At 45.7% G+C, this 20,718-nt stretch overlaps 1 protein-coding gene across 9 annotated transcripts in view; it reads right to left on the bottom strand.

Annotated features, from left to right (window-relative positions):
• C5_1H8orf88 (chromosome 5_1 C8orf88 homolog) overlaps positions 1 to 20,718 on the bottom strand; it is a 579,684-nt gene that overhangs the window by 438,997 nt on the left and 119,969 nt on the right. For all 9 annotated transcript variants that reach the window (XM_085604097.1, XM_085604093.1, XM_085604088.1 and 6 more), the window contains one exon: positions 16,371 to 16,456. The gene's annotated coding sequence lies outside the window, so the exon portion shown is untranslated. The remainder of the gene's footprint in view (positions 1 to 16,370; positions 16,457 to 20,718) is intronic.

Here is a 20,718-nt window from a genome sequence, read left to right as displayed (position 1 = left end):
ATTTGGGGTCTTGAAGTTAGGTGGACTAATGTGACTAGGTTCCCACCCTCTGCTTGTCGTGTGCAGCAATGCAAACCATAAGATACAAATTCACAATGTTTGGGCATAGCAAGCCCACTGAATAATAATACAGTTAAATAAATACAGAATTTAAAAGTCCCAAATTAGGCTCAGATACAAGAATAAAATATGAGCAAGTAAAATGAAAAATAAAATGGAAATAAAACAAAGGGATCAAAAGTTATTAAAATGGAACTGCTGCACAGGAAAAAAAATGCTACACATTATTTAAGCGCAAGTCAGTATCAGCAGTATAAGCTTTGAAAAAAGAAACTCTACTTTAACATGTTTGATTGAGACCTGGGGACCAAGGTAAAATGATCTCCAAGATTACCTGGTAAGATAGAGGTTGGAGATTTGGTAAAACGTTTTACTTTCACAATGAGAACCATTCTGTAGGAAAATTAAACACAGCATTTTGTGTCCCATGGCTTATACCTAGTGAGGTGGGTTTTGACACCTCAAGCTTTTCTTAAATCTAAAGTTGTCATGCCTTTTTGCATTCACATTGACCTTGCAAAAAATCCCAAATCTGGTTATTTTTCGACCAGAAGAACAAGTTACTTGCCTTTGGTAACAATGCATCTGTAAGAGACATTTGTAGTTATAGATTCCATACCTTAGTATTACCCCAGGCGTCAGACTGGATCCGGAGACATTTTTCAAAGCAGTACCCCTGCTCGTCGGTAGGTGGCGTTGGTCAACTCCGCGTCCATCATCGGCGTCCTGGTCGCCGGGATGTCGGCACAGAGTCTACTTAGACGCCGCCCCTGCGCGCGGACTTCAGTTCTGACACGACTTTCCACGCCAGAAGCGCAGAGCCATGCAAGTTACTGACCACTGGTGCACATAACTAGTGCCCTAGAAGGGAGTCCCTATCCCTAGAAGTCAGTTTGCAGAATGGGGAGGACACCAGAAGCAGAGTGACATGCAAGATACTGTGCACTGATGCACATAACTAGGGCCCTAGAAGGGGGTACCTATCCCTAGAAGTCAGTTTGCAAAACAGGGAGGATGGGTGGGGCGTTAAGGAATCTATAACTACATATGTTTGTTATAGATACATTGTTACCAAAGGTAAGTAACTTGTTCATCTGAAAGAGACTGTAGTTATAGATTCCCTACCTTAGAATAGATACCCCTAGCAATAGAACCCCAGTGGTGGGTCTGCGAACTAAGTTCACACCAGAAAGTCCTGGAGAGCAGAACGGCCAAAGAAGCCGTCTCTCCGGACTTGGCTGTCTAGGCAGTAATGTTTAGTGAACATGTGCCGGGATGACCACGTGGCTGCGTGGCAGATGTCAACCAGCAGAACTCCACGTCCAAAAGCAGTAGTTGCTGCTGTCGCCCTGGTAGAGTGGGCGCGCAGTCGTACTGGAGGTTCTTTTTTTGCCAAAGAAAACAGATCTTAATGCATAGGACAACACATCGAGAGATGGTACGTTTGTGCACGGCCCGACCTTTCTTGGCACCCACATAACCTACGAAGAGTTGATCGTCCACCCGGAATTCTTCAGTACGGTCAAGGCAGAAGGACAGTGCACGTTTTGGGTCCAGATGGTGGAGTCTCTCTTCCTCTTTGGAAGGGTGCGGAGGCGGGAATAAGGTGGGCAATGTGATGGTCTGACCTATGTGGAAAGAGGTAACCACTTTGGGCAGAAAAGAGGGCCTAGTGCGAAGGACCACTTTGTCCGGATGAACAGTAAGAAAAGGAGGTTTGGTGACAGAGCCTGAAGCTCACTCTCCCTGTGAGCAGAGGTGATGGCTAGCAGGAAAGCAGTATTTAACGAAAGAGGACAATTATCTAGTGGCTCAAAGGGTGCACACAGTAGATAAGTAAGTACAAAATTCAAGTCCCACTGGGGCATTACGAAAGGAGAAGGAGGAAAGAGATGACTAATGCCATTCAGAAATCTGGTTACAATAGGGGACTTCAAAAGAAAAGGCTGGTCAGGAAGGCGAAGAAAGGCTCAAATGGCTTAAAGATAGCCTTTAAGGGGGCCCGGATCAGAGCCCTGCTGGGCCAGATAGAATGAAGAGGAGAACTTCTGAAAGAGGGGCAGAAAGGGGATTCACAGCCTTTGCTGTGCACCATAGCACAAATTTGTTCCATCTACAGGCGTATACCGATTTAGTGGAGGGACGCCTGGCTGCCAAGATGACATTACAGAATTCAGGAGGAAGGTCAAAAGCTGTCAACTGTTGCCGCTCAATCTCCACGTAAGGAGGTGAATGCTGGACAGATTCCGGCGGAGGACCAACCCCTGCTGCTGAGACAGAAGATTCTACCGAAGAGGCAGTCTGAGCGGAGGATCGATGGCTATGCTCAAGAGCTCGGGTTACCAGACTCTTCATGCCCAGTCTGGAGCCACAAGAATGCTTTGGGCCCGGTCGTGCTTTATCTTCTTCAGCACTCTGGGTAGAAGTGGTACAGGTGGAAAGGCGCATAGGAGGCTGCAATTTCACTTGCAACGAAAGGCGTCTCCGAGCGAGTGCCGCCTTGGAAACTCCAACGCGCAGAACGGCTGACACTGTATATTCTCTTCAGTGGATCTAAACAAGGCTATCCCCACCTTTGAAAGAGAGCTTGCACCACCTCTGAGTGAAGACGCCATTCGTAATCCAATATGCACCAGTGGCTGAGTTCGTCCGCCCTGGCATTTATGGAACCTGCCAGGTGTTGAACCACCAGGGATATACCCTGATGTTCCAGCCATGTCCAAAGGCGAGGGCCTCTTGATATAAGGTCCACGACCTCATTCCGCCCTGTTTGTTGCAGTACCATTTGGCGGTGGTGTTGTCCGTGAACACCTGCACTACCCTTCCTTTGACAGAAAGAAGGAATGCTTTCTGTGCGAGACAGATCGCCCAAAGCTCCAGAAGGTTGATGTGGAGCCCGGACTCCGCCGGAGACGAAAGGCCTCTAATCTCCGCCTCTCCCATGTGGCTGCCCCATCCCAGGAGTGACACACCTGTCACCACCATGAACTTTGGTTAGGGAAGGGAGAGGGATCTGCTGTTGACCCAATCCTGGTTCGTGAGCCACCACTGCAACTGGTGTGCAGTCCCCTCCGAGATCTGGAAGACATCAAAAAAGACTCCCCAGATGCTGCGCCCCCTGGAACTTCAGGTCCCACTGATGAGCCCGCATATGCCATCTGGCATAATCCACCAGCAGGATGCAGGAGGCCATGAGTCTCAGCAGCCTCAGGGTCTTTCACACCGAAATCTGGGATAGAGGCTGAAACATCGGTATCATAGCCCGAATATCCTGGACTCGCTGTTCGGGAGGATAGGCCCAAAACTGCGCTGTATTCAGAACTGCTCCGTTGAAAAAAGGAGCTTCTGAGAGGGAATCAGGTGTGACTTCGGCACATTGCTAGTGAACCCCAGCAAATGCAGGAGGTCTGCCGTAGTCTGGAGGTGGGAGACGACAGCCTGGGGCGAGCCCGCCTTCAACAGCCAGTCATTGAGATAGGGGAAGACTGAAACTCCTGATTTGTGTAGATGAGCTGCAACCGCCCCATCACTTTCGTGAACATCCGAGGGGTGCTGGCGAGGCCTAATTGGAGCACGGTAAACTGAAAATGCTCGTGTACCGTGAATCGTAGGTAACGCCTGTGAACTAGCAGGACGGGGATGTGAAAATAAGCGTCTTGCAAGTCCAACACTACCATTCAGTCTCCAGGGTCGAGAGCAGACATGACCTGAGACAAGGTTAACATTTTTAACTTCTCCTTCTGGATGCCTTTGTCCTTCTTGTGAACCACAAAGTAATGGGAGTAGCAACCACGGCCTACTTCTGGCACAGGGACTTGTTCGATAGCTCCCAAGGCCAAGAGAGCCGTATCTTCCTGGCATGGAAGGGCCAAGTGATCCTCCGATCGAGTGCTGGTGGCATGGAGGAAGGGGTAGTTACAAAGGGGAGGGAGTAGCCCCTTTGGACAATCTGCAAAACCTACCTGTCTGATGTGATGTTTTGCCAGTGGGGGAGGTGATGGCGAATCCGTCCGCCCACTGGCGGCCCTGAAAGGTCGGACCAGGAATGTTTGGAGGCTGCTGCAGGGGGTATGGGTGGACTGGCCCGCCTGCTGGACCCCCAGACCTGCGTCGTTGGTTTGCGCGTCCCCGGCCACACATAGACTGAGTAGCTTGCGTGGCCCTGTGGCTCGATTGGGTGGAACTGGGTGGGGCACCCCTTCCTTAGCCGCGGAAGGCAGACTGCGTGGGGCAAGAGGTTGCTGCGAGGCCCAAGGATCTGGCCGTAGTCCTAGAATCCTTGAAGCGCTTGAGCACGGAGTCCATCTTGTCACAAAACAGGCGGCGACCATCAAGGGGCAGGTCCAAAAGGGTGGAGTGGACATCCCTGAAAAACCAGACATACTCAACCAGGCGTAGCGCCTCAGGGCTACCGACGTGGAAACCGTTTTGCCCAGAGAGTCTGCGGTATCCAGCCCACACCTGATGGTGACCTTAGCTGCGTCTCGACCCTTAGCAACTGCACAGGTGAGCGCGGCCTGGACCTCCTCCGGGAACTGTGGCAGCACCTGCACAACCGTATCCCACACCGTATGGGTATAACGGCCCAAGACGCATGTGGAGTTCACCAACAGCAGCCCTAAGCTGGCAGAAGAAGACATCTTCTTTCCAAGGTAGTCCAGCTTCTTGGATTCCCTATCTGGGGGAGCAGTAGGGAACATGCCTTCAGAGGATGAGGTTTGGACCACCAAGCTCTCGGGGGGGGGTTGGGTGTTGGGAGAAGAAAAGTGGGTCGCGAGGGGCCGGGCAGTGGAGTAGGGAAAATATTCCTGTCCACAGGAACCCCTGTGCTGGGCTTGGACCCAGTGCCCAGAGGGATGTCTGTGAGGGCTTCAGGGGCTCCGAAGAGGCCGCTTCCGGTTGAAGCACCTCTGTCAGGAGGCTAGTCCTGACTGCCACCATAGGAAGCTCGAGGCCCAAGGCCTCAGCAGCAGTACGCAACACCACGGCGTAGGAAGCTCCCTCCTCCATAGCCACGGTGAGGGAGAAAGCATGTCAAGGTCTGGGGAGGTATCCAGACCACTGGCATCATCCAACTCCTCTCACAAGTCCGGCTCTTCAAGTTGGTCAGCTAGAGGATAACAGACCCCTCTAAGTCCTCATCCCCCTCCTCTGGCTGCCACTCAGGGCGATGGGGAACAAAAGGAATGAACAGCAGTACAAAAGTACCCTTCAGCGTCAGTACCGATGTCTGTCCGGCACCGGGTCCAAGTCGAGGGTGAGGCTGGGGTCAACGCCGGTTGGGGGCCCCCTGGCTCCCGACCCGCCAGCATAGAAGGCCAAGAACCCCCAGCAGAATCAGTGGGCCCTAAAGGCGTACCTGCTTCATTGAATGCACAAAACTGGGCAGGGGACGCCGGGAAAGGGCGGAAAGCACAGAGCCATCCAAGCGGACTACGAAGACGGAGCCAGAGAGCTACGATGCTCCGGATCCCGTGTCGCGTCAGCCGATGGACGGGGAGAAGGCGAAGAGCTACAATGCTTCTTCGTCTTCTTCTTGTGCTTCGACTTACCCGAGGAGTGCAAAGACTTAGAGGACAAGTGGTGGTGACTCTGCGACCAGTCCTGCGAACGTCCTATTGACCGGGACCGCGAACGACGGGAAGCGGACTGCCGGGCCTCCAAAAGCTTTTGGGACTGCTCTTGCAAAGACTTTGGGTTCATGACCCGGCAGTCAGAGCACGACTTCGGGTCATAGTCGTGCTCCAGACACCAGAGGCACACAAAGCGCGGATCGGTGACTGACATCAGCTTGTGACAGGAGTCACAAAACTTGAAGGCGGTCCGACGATGAGACATTCCTCGTGCACTCAAAAAAGATGTCGGCAAAAGTCGAAAAAGTTTAGTCAAAAAATGACTAAGGGGCATTCTCTCGCCAGATCTGCACTGGCTGGTGTAGAAAAAGAAAGAACTGATGTCAGCGTGCAGGGGCGGCGTCTAAGTAGACACCGCAATGTTGTCCCGGCAACCTCGACGGACACGGAGTCGACCGAAGCCCCCTACCGACATGCAGGGATACTGCTACGAAAACATTTCTCTGGATCCAGTCTGATGCCTGGGGATAAATTGAAGGTAAGGAATCTAGAACTACAGTCTCTTTCAGATAGTCCAAAATGTCAAAATGCCTACATAAATGAGAAAAATCAAACCAAAACTGTTTAGAACCGCAGCGAATGCACAAAATTCATCCAGTTCACGTCGAGATATTCAATTGTGCTTCTCCTAGAACAGTGCTTTTCAGCTCCAAGTTCCCCCTGGAATTACGAGAACGGTTGCAGGAAAGCAAGTCCCAAATGGACTTAAAGATAGCTTGTTGTTGCCAACTTTGGAAAAAACCAAGGAGACTAAGGCAAAATAGGGGGCTAAGACAAACATCTTTGTACTTTTACCAGCAGATAACACAACAAATATGCCAAAGCGCATATTATTTCTTTCCAAGCTTCAACTGGGGGTCGGTGGACGGCGGAGGGGGGCGGGGGGGGGGGGGGGGGCAGGGGGGGGGCGAGGGTAAGGGGGGGGGTGACACGCGGACGTAGTATGACATATCTGTTCTTAAAGATTTGCCCTCTGGCACAGAAAATTCAAGTTGCCCCTATGCAAATGAGGGAACCCCCTCTGAAGGTAGTGAAGGCGCATTAGGTGCGCCAGAGCTAATCGGTATTATAGAAGGGGATGCACAAGCGTCTGTGCCCCCTTCTATAATACCAAGGTGTCCTGGGGCGCGCAAAGCGGGTGCGAACACCCATTGCGCCGCCGGGGCACCTTCTGTAATATGGCCCCTGGTTGGCAGAGGTATGCACTCTGTCCAAGTAGGAACCACGATTCTAGCCAGTGCAAGTCACAACACACCCTAAATTATCCTGTGCTCAGACTCTGGTAGATTGGCACAGAGCAGTCAGGCTTAACACTTAAGAGGCAATGTGTAAAAAATGTGTGCAACACTTCAAACAGTAACAGTGAAAACATCACAAAAGGACTCCACACCAGGTTAGAAAAATATATTATGCTTTTACAAATAAAACGAGACCATACGACAAAATAGAAGTAGAAGTCGAGATATGGATTTTTAAATAATACATGTAAATAGCACTTAGAAGCAAAAAGGATATAAATGGGATATCTGGTCGCGCCGGACAACAGTACATCCATCCGGGCTTGTGTCAACTTTGAAGATGATGTGAGATGCAGACGAAGGGATGCATCAGTGTCGAGCTACACAGTGGGCGAGATGCATCGAGATTCTGCACGCAATGGCGGCGATGCGTTGGTTCCAAAGGCGATGTGCGGCTACTGCTCCCATAGCAGGCAATGCATCAATTACAGAGGCGATGGGCTGATTCTGAGTGCGATACACAGACTCTGTTCCACGCTTCGACAGGAATGTAATGGTTCCGACCCACCCCAAGGCAAAGATGAACCCATTTTGCTGAGGATGCATGGTTTCTGGTTGTAGCAGCACTTTATACCCACTTCCAAGGGCCCAGGACTGGGTTGGCACCCCTTGGTAGTGCAAGACTTGCAGCAAGCGAAGTCAAGGTTCTGTAGCAGGATGCGTTGACGTCTTTGATGTCCTTGAGACTTAGAACAGGAAGAAAGCCAGCAAGGCAAAAGTCCAGCAAAGCAGCATTCCAGCAGAGTGGCAGTCCTTTCAGCAGCACCGCAGTTCTTCCTGGTCGAGTCCTCACAGTTCCAGAAGTGCCCTGAAGTCATGGTGTCAGAGGTCCAGTACTTATGCCCAGTTGTGCCTTTGAAGTGAGGGAGACTTCAAAGAAAATCATTAAAGTGCACAGAGGTCCTCTTATACTGCCCTGGCTCCAGACTCACTCCAGGAGGGGTATGCAGCCCTGCGTGTGTAAATAGGACACAGCCTATTCAAGTGTAAGCGTGGGGCTGTGCCTAGCTCCTCCCTCCCATCACCCAGCAGGCACCAAATGGCTAAAGTAAGTAAAATTCCAACTTTCTAGAAGTGGCATTTGCGCAACTGTAATTTAAAATCCAACTTCACTATAAGTTGTGTTTTTAAATTGTGAGTTCAGGACACCAAACTTGAAAAGTCTATCTCTGCACAATTGGGAATTCCAATGTTATCCTATGGGATAGCTAGGCCTTACAATTGTGAAAAACTAAATAGGGAGTTTTTCACTACCAAGGTATCTGAATTAAATGTACATGTACTGTCTTTTAAATACATGATACATGATACCCTACTCCTTGGGTCACACAATGCCTCCCTTAGGGGTGACATATGTATAAAAAGGGAAGGTTTAGGCCTGGCAAGAGGTTTATCTTGCCAGGTTAAAGTGGTAGTGTAAAATTGCACATACAGGCTCTACAGTGGCAGGTTTGAGCCATGGTTAGAGGGCTAATTAAGTGGGTGGCACAATGATTGATGCAGACCCACTAATAGTATTTAATTTACAGCGCCTGGGCACGTGTAGTGCACTTTACATGGGACTTATAAGTAAATTAAGAATGCCAATTGGGGTTAAGTCAATATTGCCATGCGTAGGGGAGAGAACATAAGCACTTTAGCACTAGTCAGCAGTGGTGAAGTGTGCAGAGTCCTTAAACCAGCAAAAACGGGGTCAGAAAATGGAGGGCGGCAAGCAAGAATTTGGGGCAAGACGACCCAAAGACTGTCAGGTCTAACACAGTCACAAGACAATACTTAGAAACGGACAGGCTTTGGGAAAGTGTAGCAGCAACCACAAAAAGTATCCAGGTACCAAAGGCAATGAGCTACAAGGACATAGACCAGAGTGGAGAGAATAAAAAGAAGCAGCAGTGGTAAACAGCCATGTTTCAAGCAGTTTGTGAAACGCAGACAGATCATGTTGGCTCCAAAGTGTAAGGCAACACTAAAAAAGATTCCACCCACCATATTACTTTAGCAACATGAGTGTTTTTGAGAGTAAATGTTAAAGGAGAATCAGTCACCAAGATAATCAGTTCCAACTGTGCAAAATGCTATAGTAAAAACTGGTCTAAATATATATAATAAAAATGTAATCTCACATCAAAACAAGTTTGTTTTATTAAATAGACCATAAATGTACGTGTCTTTGGTGTACTTTACTTGAAGATCAAACTCTTAGAATACAACACAGCTGTAAGCAAAAAAATGACCATGTCCAGGAAGCCAAACTTTGGTCACCAAGTTGAGAAATAGAGCTTGACCAAACAGACTACACATGAGCTATAAAAAGGGCAGGTTTCAGAGGTGCACATCACAGCATAGGTTTACTTAGGTCCCCATCTTTAATCCCACGTGAAAGAGAATAAAGAAATATTAGTGCATCCCATCAGCTGGTGGTGTTAAGCTGGAAACCCCTCTTTTTGCCTTCAAAGGATATAACAATTTAAAATATTACCCTATATAGGCATACCAGCCGGAGACTACTATGAAAACCGTAACAAGTGACCAGGGGCTCCACGAGTGGGTAGGCCCCTATAAATGAGTTAAAATGTAATGTTCACCTGCAACACAAAGTATCTCAAACATAATCCTATTGAATTTCACAACGAATAAAAACGCAGTAGTTACATTCCATTCAGTGTCTGCACAACTTGAGATAATGCGGCATTAGTCCAGCAGAAAGTAAGATCAAAATTAGCCAGGACACCAGTAGAATTCCCTGCAAGACAACATACGACAGGTTGGACATTTTGTGAATGAAAATCACAGTGAAGAGGGCATACAGAGTCAGGGTGTAGATGTCATCAGGACTACAAGGAATTGAGTGGGTGAGGGCTCAGTGGAAAGGGTTTACTATCTTACATAATGTATAGGAATCTGGTGAATTGATTAGTTTCACATCCACCCAAAAAGGTATGAATGACACTGATGAAGAATTCTTGAATTACCTCCTGTTTATAACATCTTGTTAATCATATTATATTCTGTGACAATATTGCTAGTGTGACCTATGAGACAACTTCTGTTTTTACATGAAATGTATAATTTTTCACATTTCAAAATATGGAAATGAATCTGTTCAATTATTGGACATTTTTGTCACCATGGTGCGCCTTTGATAATACTTGGAATGAAACTGATATTCTATGCAACAATTAACTTTCTGGGTGGTGATTTTGAATCTTGACAGCATACACATCCACTTCCTTATATAGAAGTTCTAACTCGAATTGAATACCTTTTTGTGATATCACTTTGGTGCTTGCTTTGTACCACCAGAAGATCCTAAAGAACATGTGTCTTGTTTAAGTAGCATGATAGTCTGGTTTCTAGGTCTATAAAGTACACGTTTTCCACAATAGCATCCTGAGTACGTTCAGGCTACAATCTTGAAAAATATGATAAATTCATTTCTTTCAAACTTTTGAGCAGTCTTTACTCTAAGAATATAAACAAAAAAAATCACAGCATATCAAAATATCAAGAATAATATAAAGGTATCATGACCAGGAGTTTGTGGGCTAACCTACAAGATAGCACTTCTAACACTTGCCTGTACAAGGTCCAAACTTTGCGGTACAAAAAGGAGTGGTGATGGACGGAGCATCAGAACCAATCAAACACTCACACCCAGTCAACAGATCTGGGCTTGATCCATCACCGTTCTTTAGCCCACTCTGCCACCCCAGTTCAGACATGGCCATATACAAATCTGTCTGACCCTGTGCCTCATGGGAACAGTCCAGCCCGAACTGCCAAGCCATGCCTTCCCTGGACCGGAAACAAGCTTCCTAGGACCGGTTTCTGGCATTTCAGCCGTCTTCAGCCAGGCTTGCTTGAATCCAGTGGCAAAGTGAGCAAGGGACTCGCGTCTGAGCATACCCTGCCAACGTTGGCAGGGTATGCTCAGACGTGAGTCCCTTGCTCACTTTGCCACTGGATTCAAGCAAGCCTGGCTGAAGACGGCTGAAATGCCAGAAACCGGTCCTAGGAAGCTTGTTTCCGGTCCAGGGAAGACATGGCTTGGCAGTTCGGGCTGGACTGTTCCCATGAGGCACAGGGTCAGACAGATTTGCATATGGCCATGTCTGAACTGGGGTGGCAGAGTGGGCTAAAGAACGGTGATGGATCAAGCCCAGATCTGTTGACTGGGTGTGAGTGTTTGATTGGTTCTGATGCTCCGTCCATCACCACCCCCTTTTGTACCGCTTTGTTCGCCATAAGTTGGCAGGGTATGCTCAGACGTGAGTCCCTTGCTCACTTTGCCACTGGATTCAAGCAAGCCTGGCTGAAGACGGCTGAAATGCCAGAAACCGGTCCTAGGAAGCTTGTTTCCGGTCCAGGGAAGACATGGCTTGGCAGTTCGGGCTGGACTGTTGTTCCCATGAGGCACAGGGTCAGATTGATTTGCATATGGCCATGTCTGAACTGGGATGGCAGAGTGGGCTAAAGAACGGTGATGGATCAAGCCCAGATCGGTTGACTGGGTGTGAGTGTTTGATTGGTTCTGATGCTCCGTTCATCACCACCCCCTTTTGTACCGCTTTGTTCGCCATAAGTTGGCAGGGTATGCTCAGACGTGAGTCCCTTGCTCACTTTGCCACTGGCTTCACTGGCTGAAGACGGCTGAAATGCCAGAAACCGGTCCTAGGAAGCTTGTTTCCGGTCCAGGGAAGACATGGCTTGGCAGTTCGGGCTGGACTGTTCCCATGAGGCACAGGGTCAGACTGATTTGCATATAGCCATGTCTGAACTGGGGTGGCAGAGTGGGCTAAAGAACGGTGATGGATCAAGCCCAGATCTGTTGACTGGGTGTGAGTGTTTGATTGGTTCTGATGCTCCGTCCATCACCACCCCCTTTTGTACCGCAAGGTCCAAACTTTTCCATGATTTTCTTAGCACATTTGTTTGTTATCACTAAAGAGCTTTATCAATGCGCTGAGAATGCAAAACACACATTTATGGACAATCTATGTATTGTAACACATTTTGATTGGAGATCAAATTATTTTTCTGACCTCCATTTAGGTCTTTTTTGAAGCTTTTACGCTTTTCTACCGGATAACAGGATCGCAGTTTCTCCTCCAATGTTTTTTTTTTATTAAAAAGCCTTTGTCTTTGAGCACTATTAATAACAGTTTTCTCACCTAGGTCCCATTTGAAATTCATGGTTACCCTATTCACATATGGAACTGAAAGCCTATTGCAGGCCTGGGGTGAGGTAGGAAAAAGACTCATCGCACTTATGTGCATCACGGACAGTAGGATGGATGGGAGAAAACACTCAGTAGACCAGAGGGAGCAGGATGCAGTGTTCCATTAAAAGTGGATTGTAGAAAAGAGATCAAATACTTCACAGTGGCAAAAGCAAATGAATAAAATTCTTCTGCCTACAAGGAGCCTATGAAGGTTAGTAAGATGCATGTGGATAGGTGTTCTCCAAGGTCACCTTTGCATAGGTCTTGTGTCAGGACTTTTTTAGGTGTAAAATGGTCCCTAAGAATTCAGGAAGCCCTAAAAACAAACTCCTATAGCCTAGACAAAAAGCGGTGTTTGCAGTGAAACATAAGGTTTTTTTGTAGGAACATTATCCATAAGAACATGTAAAGTTACCCTTTTGATCGGTAGCCTAAGAGAGATTGCTATCTAATAGAAAACCAAGGTAACCCTCTTACCATGAATTTTTATGTGAGATGCAGCTGTTCCATATGGTTACGTATAACACCTCATCTAAATTGGCAGTGAGTTGTACTACAAAAGCTTCCCTATATAAAGAAGTGTACTATGACACTCTCAGAATCAGCCTGTTGACTCAAGCGTCAGCCAAGACCAGTGTAATTTGTACTCCATGGGGAACATCATAAATATCGAAGCTGGGGAACCGGGTTCCAGTCTCGGCAGGGACGCTAAACATCCTGTGATTCGAGGCAAATTACTTGATCTACCCATGCCTAACAAATTAATGTGTCCCTCTGTAATGCAGCTGGTGCTCATGTAAAGCGCTCTGATGCCTTTGGGTCGCGTTAGCACTATATAAATACAGCGCAAGTGGCTATCAACTTGTCATCAGGCCTCAGTGCATGTCAATGGTAAATAAAGGGTAAAAGCAAAGCAAGACCTATGGGCAACAATGGCCTGATGAAATTCCTCATAATATTATGGTATGGAAATGCTGGAATTTTAGAACCAGAAACATGCATTGAGAAACTAAGTAAATCACCAGCAAGTTATCCAAAAAAGCTTTCTCGTGTGGAAAGAAAAAATTAAACCAGTGGTCCGTTTGCTAACATTCAGGCCTGCTGCATAAAAGGACAGAAGCAACATTAGTACGAATGTGAAAAGTAGAGGATGGATTTTTCTATATTTTTTAATCTTAATGCATTCGTTACAGCGTCATCTGTAGGTCTAGTTCAGGGACATATCCTCTCAACAACTGTCCAAGAAATCAGATAGACTATCCTTCATCTATGAAAGGACTGGGCATCTGTATGTGGTTTGTCTCCCCAGGTCCTGAAGATCAGATCTGAACTCCCTGATATTATGACCAGAGAATCTACAACTTCAGAAATTGTATCATTGAAGAAACGTTATTAATAGCCACAATAAATTAACATTTTCACTATTAGAGACTATATAAAGTGGCAATCCATCACATGCCATTGCTTTCCAAAGCAACTAAAACAAATAACTAAAAGGCACAACAAACATACATCATGGCCAAGAGAAAAAGAATACCTATAACGTCTTATGAAGTTGCCCTTAACGTATACTTCCTTGATACACAAATACAGTTGGTGTAGATGACAGATATTGCCCCAATCATAGAAGTGCATTTATCAACTGAAATACTACATCCAGGAAGATTTCCTTACTAAGGCAATGCAGAAAATGGCAATTCCGGCAGGACTCTGGCAGGAAAAGAGCACTAGCTCAAAAGAAGGTTGGCACTAAATTGACAGGACGTGCACCGTGAATCTTTCCAGTTATATAGGGATCATCTGGAAGACACGTCATAAGCAATAACTGTTTCTACATAGCTTTTGTGTCAGTATCCAAATAGTACTCAATTGAAGACTGACAAAACAGGTAATTAAATAGCCACCATTGTGTAGCATTAAGTTTCAGAAATGTATAACTAATCATTCATGGTCTAGATTTTCTCCCATGCTTACGAAGCAAAAATGGGTCACTGTCCACAGAGACATAATGGCACTAAGCCACTAGCCTCCTGAAGACCCCTACTTAGAGTTCGAGAATCATATTATAATTTCCCTCTTTCCAAGATGTTTAGAGGCCGCTGATCCCCCCTTCGCCAGCCGAATATTACTTCCATACACATTCCAAAGTGCCACACATTTTAATGTTGGAAAAAAACTGACAAGTAATCGTCCTGGAAAGTCCCAAACATCAGAAACTGCAGCTTTCCTAACGTATTCCGTGTCCACTGTAGGAAGTGCACATTAAGTATGGCGACAGAAGCATTTCTCAAAGGAAAACTGAAAAAAAAACACGCGTCCAACTGAGTATATTAAGGCCAAGTTACACCATAAGAGGCGTTGAGACCAACTGGGTTGGCAGCAATGAAGGCAATTGCTTTCACCAACATTCTAAAGTTTCTAACTCAAACAAGCATTCCAATACAAATAAATACAAATACAAGGAAGATAACAAGAACTAGATGCTTTCCAATATTCTAATTCCCTACAATGAAGAAAATGGACAGAGGAAGGACACAGACAATTTCAAAAAGAAAAAAAAAATCACTTCACAAAATGACTAAGTCACTCAAGCAAGAGGCATGCATTCTTTGCTCAGCAAGAAAGGAGGTGCGCATTATCCAGCGGCTCTCCATTTCCTGTATGTGTAAGGTTATTGTCTGTAATGGTGCCTCTGAAAGATGATGTACTAGGAGGTTGGAATGCGTGTGCGCTGAGTGGAAGCGTCAGGACAGTTACAACTGGTGAGAGAATGAAGCCCTGACTCTCTACAGGATCCGGACTAACGTGAATAATTTCCACCAGAATATATAGCCTCTTATATTCTCTAGTGCTAATTTGATTCCTTGGCACGAACAAAGATCAGCATATTTAATTCCCAAGTTTTAGCTGGAAATGAATTACTTTAGGGGACTCTTCCAAACAAGATCTGCGCACGCGTTGAGTGAATACACTTAAATATATTTATTTGTGTGTGGTCCGCTACCTCAAAACGATTGCCTACCCTGAAACATTTATTACCACACCCAACTATAAATTCACAACTGCTGAAATCCACCCCATGAGAGGAGTTTTCTTCACAGTAAACACGTTAGATCGCACAATTTCGCTAATCCTAATTCCAAGGTATGTCCAATTTCGATCATCAACCCCTCAGATACACGATCACTATATACCTCAAATATTCACTGTTGCCACAGTAGCATTGAGGCAGAAGAGAGAACAATATTGAGGCTCATAAAAGTAGATCACCTAACAAAGTCGCTCTATATTGCATAAATGAATTCACACTGGCTGTGCTTGTTATTCCTACCTTGAGCCAAGTACAAAATTGTGTTAAACTTAACTCAGGAGGTCTAGAAGTCTATTGGTTGAGCTCCCAGTTGACAGTGATACCATTTATGAAACTGATCAACTTCTGTGCTAGCACACGTTTTGCTCCAACAGCCATGGTCCACAGACAAAACCGCCCAAAAGCGAAATCCCTCAAGCCCCTGGTTAACGTAAGCTTACTTACTACCTTTTTTCAGCCGGGACAGGAGAGAAGATGTCCAAGACACTTTCAGAACGAAACCATCTTCAGAGCAAAACTGGGTGTAAAGCAATCCGAAGGCAGAGTTGCAGGGATACAGCTACTTCAGTTTTACTATGTCTAAGAAAACATCCAACACTGAATAAAAAGGACAGAATTGCCAGCTGAGTTTTGATGACATCATAAAGCAAGACAACCAGCTTATGATGCCACAAAAGCCACCATCATGTGGTTACAGTCCCAGAGCTCAGGTGACTCTAAACATTAGTGTTTCCTTATCTGGCACAATCTTATTCTAACACACATCGATAGTTCAAAGACAGCACATCTTACATCAGTTCGTTGTTGTGGCCGAAAAAAATAAGTATTTATATTAAAAAGCAGTTAAACAAGATTATTGGAAACCGGATACATATTCAATTTGCATCACTGTTACTCTTTAACTCTGAAGAAAATATTTAGGCGATAGTTAAAGACAGGGACAGATTCTTTCTTCCTTAAGGGGGTGGTTCTTCTAGGGGATAGGAGGTAAACAGTGTCAAGCATGTAGGGTAGGATTCTTTGGAGCGACAAATCGAAGCAGATGACGGGTTAACAAAAACCATACCTTATTTTTTCTTTTTTCCAGAGCCTGCGTGTGTCCTCCTTTCCTTTGCTGCCATTCACCAAACCACTACTGTTGTAATAAGCAATCTGCGAAAAAGAACGATTCATCATATCAGAAACAGTCATGCAATGAAAGCCCATTTAGATGGTGATTAGGAACTGGCTGAAAGGATCACGTGATCTCCTCGACCTAAAGCAGAGATACACCTTGTAATGGAGGGAACCCAGGCTGCCCTTACAAACACCCTCAGCAGCCTATCTGTGCTCTCCATGCCATCAGCTGCATGACAAAAAGTCGTCCAAGCACTGCGCCAGAGAAAGTAGCAGCTACTGGCACACAGAAAAAAAAGCTATAAAGGAGAGTCTACAGTACAAAGAAACCTGCCTTGATGGCTCATTAAGATGTCTGAAAAGCAGATAGCCAGGTGAGGAGTACCTGAAGCACTTACTGTAGATGTAGACGGCAAAGGAGCTTTCACACCAGAGCCTCATACCTCTCCGCAGCCAGTGCGAGCTAGAGCAAGTGACAACTGACAATATCAAAAGATGCAGGGCTCCACATTCCAAAGAACCCAGCCAGGGAGCATTCCACAGGAGACAATGGAACACGACTGACTCCTCTGGGAAACTGGACAGAACCGTAACCATACCAAGAAACGTCAGCATGCTAGCCCTTGCACAAAACGGCATCCGTCAGTTCTCACATCTACAACATAATACTTCCAATGCAAACGTTTCTTCTCACTTTAAACATCATCTTCCATTCCCTTCCCATTCCTTTCCTCCTTTCATAACAGTCATCATCATAAATTACACCGCGTTAGACATGCCAGCCTTAGGGTGGTCTTCCTACAAACGTTATGCCCCACTCCTATTTTTGCTGAATTCTTTTTTTTTTTGCCAACCAGTGATACGGTGCCAATGCTCCCTCCTTACAACATGGTAAACATTTATTTCACCCAATTGGTACATTTAATTTACTTGTAAGACCCTAGTAAAGTGGTACCACATGTATCCAGGGCCTGTAAATTAGATGTTACTAGTGGACCTGCAGCGCATATTTGGTCATCCACTTAAGTAGCTTTTTAAAAATTGCCTTAGGGCTGCCATGGCAGCCTGTGTGGGCAGTTTTAAACTGCCACTTCGACCTGATAAATTAAACCTTTTGCCAGGCCTAAACATTCCTTTTAAATGCACATCAGCAGGGTCACTGGAATTATGCGGAGGGAGGGCCATATTATGTGGCAGGGTTCTCTAAATTATGCGGTGCAATGCTCCACATTATATGATGGTATTACTTCATTGTTTTGTGCTTTGAACACTTGTTAACAAAAGGGTATAGGCTGCACCTCAATAATACAAGTTAAACACCCAAACATAGCAATAAGCAACAGAAAGGTGACAAGTAAACCATTACAAGAGGCCTTTCACTGCACAGCAACAAGTGTCTCATTGCGTTTTCAGTAAGTTTTGAACCTTTTGAGCTAGAAATATTTTTTTCTTAAAATCTGCAGACTATGCAGCAGATGACTGATTGTGTGGCAAATGCAGGAAACCCATAATTATGCAAAACAAGCATTTGCAATGCAATAGGTCTCGCATTTACGCAAGTTTGAGCTATTGACATTGTATATGACAAGGCGTTTTATTTATGTTTCAAAAACGAAAACATAAATAATAGGCATTGTCATTTACAATGCCTATAGCTCAAACTCGTGTAAATGAGAGACCTGTTGTATTGCAAAACCTTGTTTGCCTGTTTGACACTAAACTGATGCGGACAATGCTGCAAATTAATTAAATAAAGCGGCACGGCCACTAAAGTGAAAGCGGACTGCGCTGGAATAAGGAAAGACCATTAAAGAAAATAGTGCTCTGCTCACCCACTAAATAACAGAGACCATGTAACGAGCCAAGTAAAAGGTCCAGTCGTTATGGGAGGTAACAAATGGATACAAGGCGGTACCCAGGAGGGAATAACAAGCCTCATAATGAATCGGAATTCAGCTTTTACGAAGGACAATGACACCAGCCAATTAAAAATATGGGTGTTTAGTGGGCGGGGCTTCCACTTCTTACTCTGTTACAGCATGCCTCGCAGAGCGAGTAGTGCATGCGCACTGCTGCTAGGCTCAACCTAAAAAAAGGGCACAGCTGCACAATTGCATCATTCTAGTGGCCCTGCATAAAAGCCACCCTTAGGGTAGGCCCTAAACAGCCCATAGGGAACGCTTCGTTGTATTTAAATAGTTGGTAATGCACTTTTCAGTTTTACAAGTCCTGGCAATGAAAAACTCAAATTCGTTTTTCACTATTCCAAGGCCTACCTCTCCCTTAGGATAACATAGGGTTCCTTCATTACATTTAATAAGTGATACATTTTTGTTTGGGAGCAGAGAGGAAAGTTGTGTTTGGCATCTGAGGAATTGTATTTTAAACCCTCTTTAATGGTAAAGTCAGAGTTTATGTCACAATTCTGAAAATGTCAGTTTTAGAAAGTTGGCATTTTCTGGTCCTGACCATGTGGTGCCTGCAGACTGGTCCTGGGTCACATGGCTAGGTGCAGTTGGCATTTGTGTATTCCTCCCAGACAGCATCACAATAGAGAGTATGGGTGTGGACAGAATGGGCCATCTCTGGCGTGATAGAGTAGAGGGGGCAGAGATGCCATGGACTGCACTTCCACTTCAAGCACACTGGCCCAGTTCACACAAAGGACTTCACACAAACCTGTTGCGCCCCCAGACAGATTGGGACCAAGGTAGGGAGGCAGGAGATTCCAGATACCTCAGTAAGGGGGAAACTCCAGAAGCGTCACCTATGTCAAAGTGAACAAAAGCTATAACAAGCATTTGCAATGCAATCAGTCTAGCCTTTGGGACCCTATATGTATTTAGCTATGCAGCACATTAGCCTGGGTGCTGAAACATCTACTGTTATTTAACATGAAGGGAAAGTAAGTACCAAACTGCGGAATACGCCAGGTATGGGAACACATGGGAAGAAATACTGCCTATCAGCTGAAAACTGTACTATCCAAAGCTCTGTTTTTCATATAAAATCAGCCCCTTCTGTGGTCATATCACTGAAAATACAAGATTTGATAAAAATATTATTGTCTATGGGTGCTTGTTGAATACAAGTTTCTGTGGCCTGGAATCTAAGGAATGCTAAAGTGATTCTGGTATTTTACTGACCTCTGCTGGTCTTTTTCTATCAAGAAATTTAAATAGAGGCAGTTGCCAGAAAAATTAACAAAGAAAGTCCCTGAGTAGAAAGCAATTCTGGTATTTTACTGACCTCTACTGGTCATTTTCCATCAAGACAGTTAAATAGAGGCAGTTGAAAAAAAGTCCAGAAAAAAAGGCGGATGCAGACAAGTCCTAGGGCTCTGTTCTACTGCTGCTGCTCAGCCTGAGTGTCTGTGTGAGAGAATGTTGGTGAATGGAATGTTTGTATGTGTGAGTGTCAGTTGGAGATGAGCTGAGCAGCAGTGAGGCTGCTCCTGGTGGGGCTCTCATCCTGGTAACATCCATCCTACAATAAATCCACTTGGATACTTACCTGGACTACTTAGCTTTTAATTACAACATGCTTTGGCGACGATTTGTGAAGAAAGAATCTGCGTGTGCCACCTGATTAAAGTGAAACTGTCAAGTTGGAAGTAACTGCATTGAAACTGAAGCGATTGAACTGAACCTGAAGAATCTGGCACCCAGAGCCCCACCAGTGACCAATCCACCTGTCGCCCCAACACGTAAGTGCCAATTCCCGCTTTACTTCCCCTCCCTTGACAGCTCCCTTGGGACAGTGTTATTTTTTTCCAAAGTGCAGTTTCCCATCTGCGTTTGGAGTTTGTCGCAGGAGTGACCCTGCTGTTTTAGTGCCCAGAGGCCTTCTTTGTCCTTTGACCTGCTGTTCCTGCATGTGCCTCTACTCTAGTGGCCCTGATTTAACCCAGCTGTGTGCCTGGATGCACGATCGAGTATGCTGTGCTGGTGGGAGTCTCTGGACTTGTGACGAATTTTGCCTACGTGCTGTGTTGCTGGATACCAAAGCAAATACCCAATTGCTGATTGTGAGCCATTTTTGCTGTTGTTGCTCTTCCCTGGCTGCGCTTTACATCTGCCAGTTTCTGCACGATTTTCTACATTCCTTACTGCTAGCTTCTACCTGGTGTGACCCAACCCGCTTGCCAAACTCTCCTGTGCCTGCCTGAATTTTCATTGTGGAACTTTTGTTGTATTCCTGACCTTGCCTTTGGTCTGTTGCACCCATGGCTTGAGGACTACTTGCTGTGTGTCACTATTGACATTAAACACTACTGCTACTGTTTTGCGTGATTGGCG

This window comes from Triturus cristatus, chromosome 5_1 (assembly GCF_964204655.1).
Source record: "Triturus cristatus chromosome 5_1, aTriCri1.1, whole genome shotgun sequence".
Classification (NCBI taxonomy): Eukaryota; Metazoa; Chordata; class Amphibia; order Caudata; family Salamandridae; genus Triturus; species Triturus cristatus.
This window is presented reverse-complemented; position numbering and strand designations above follow the sequence as displayed.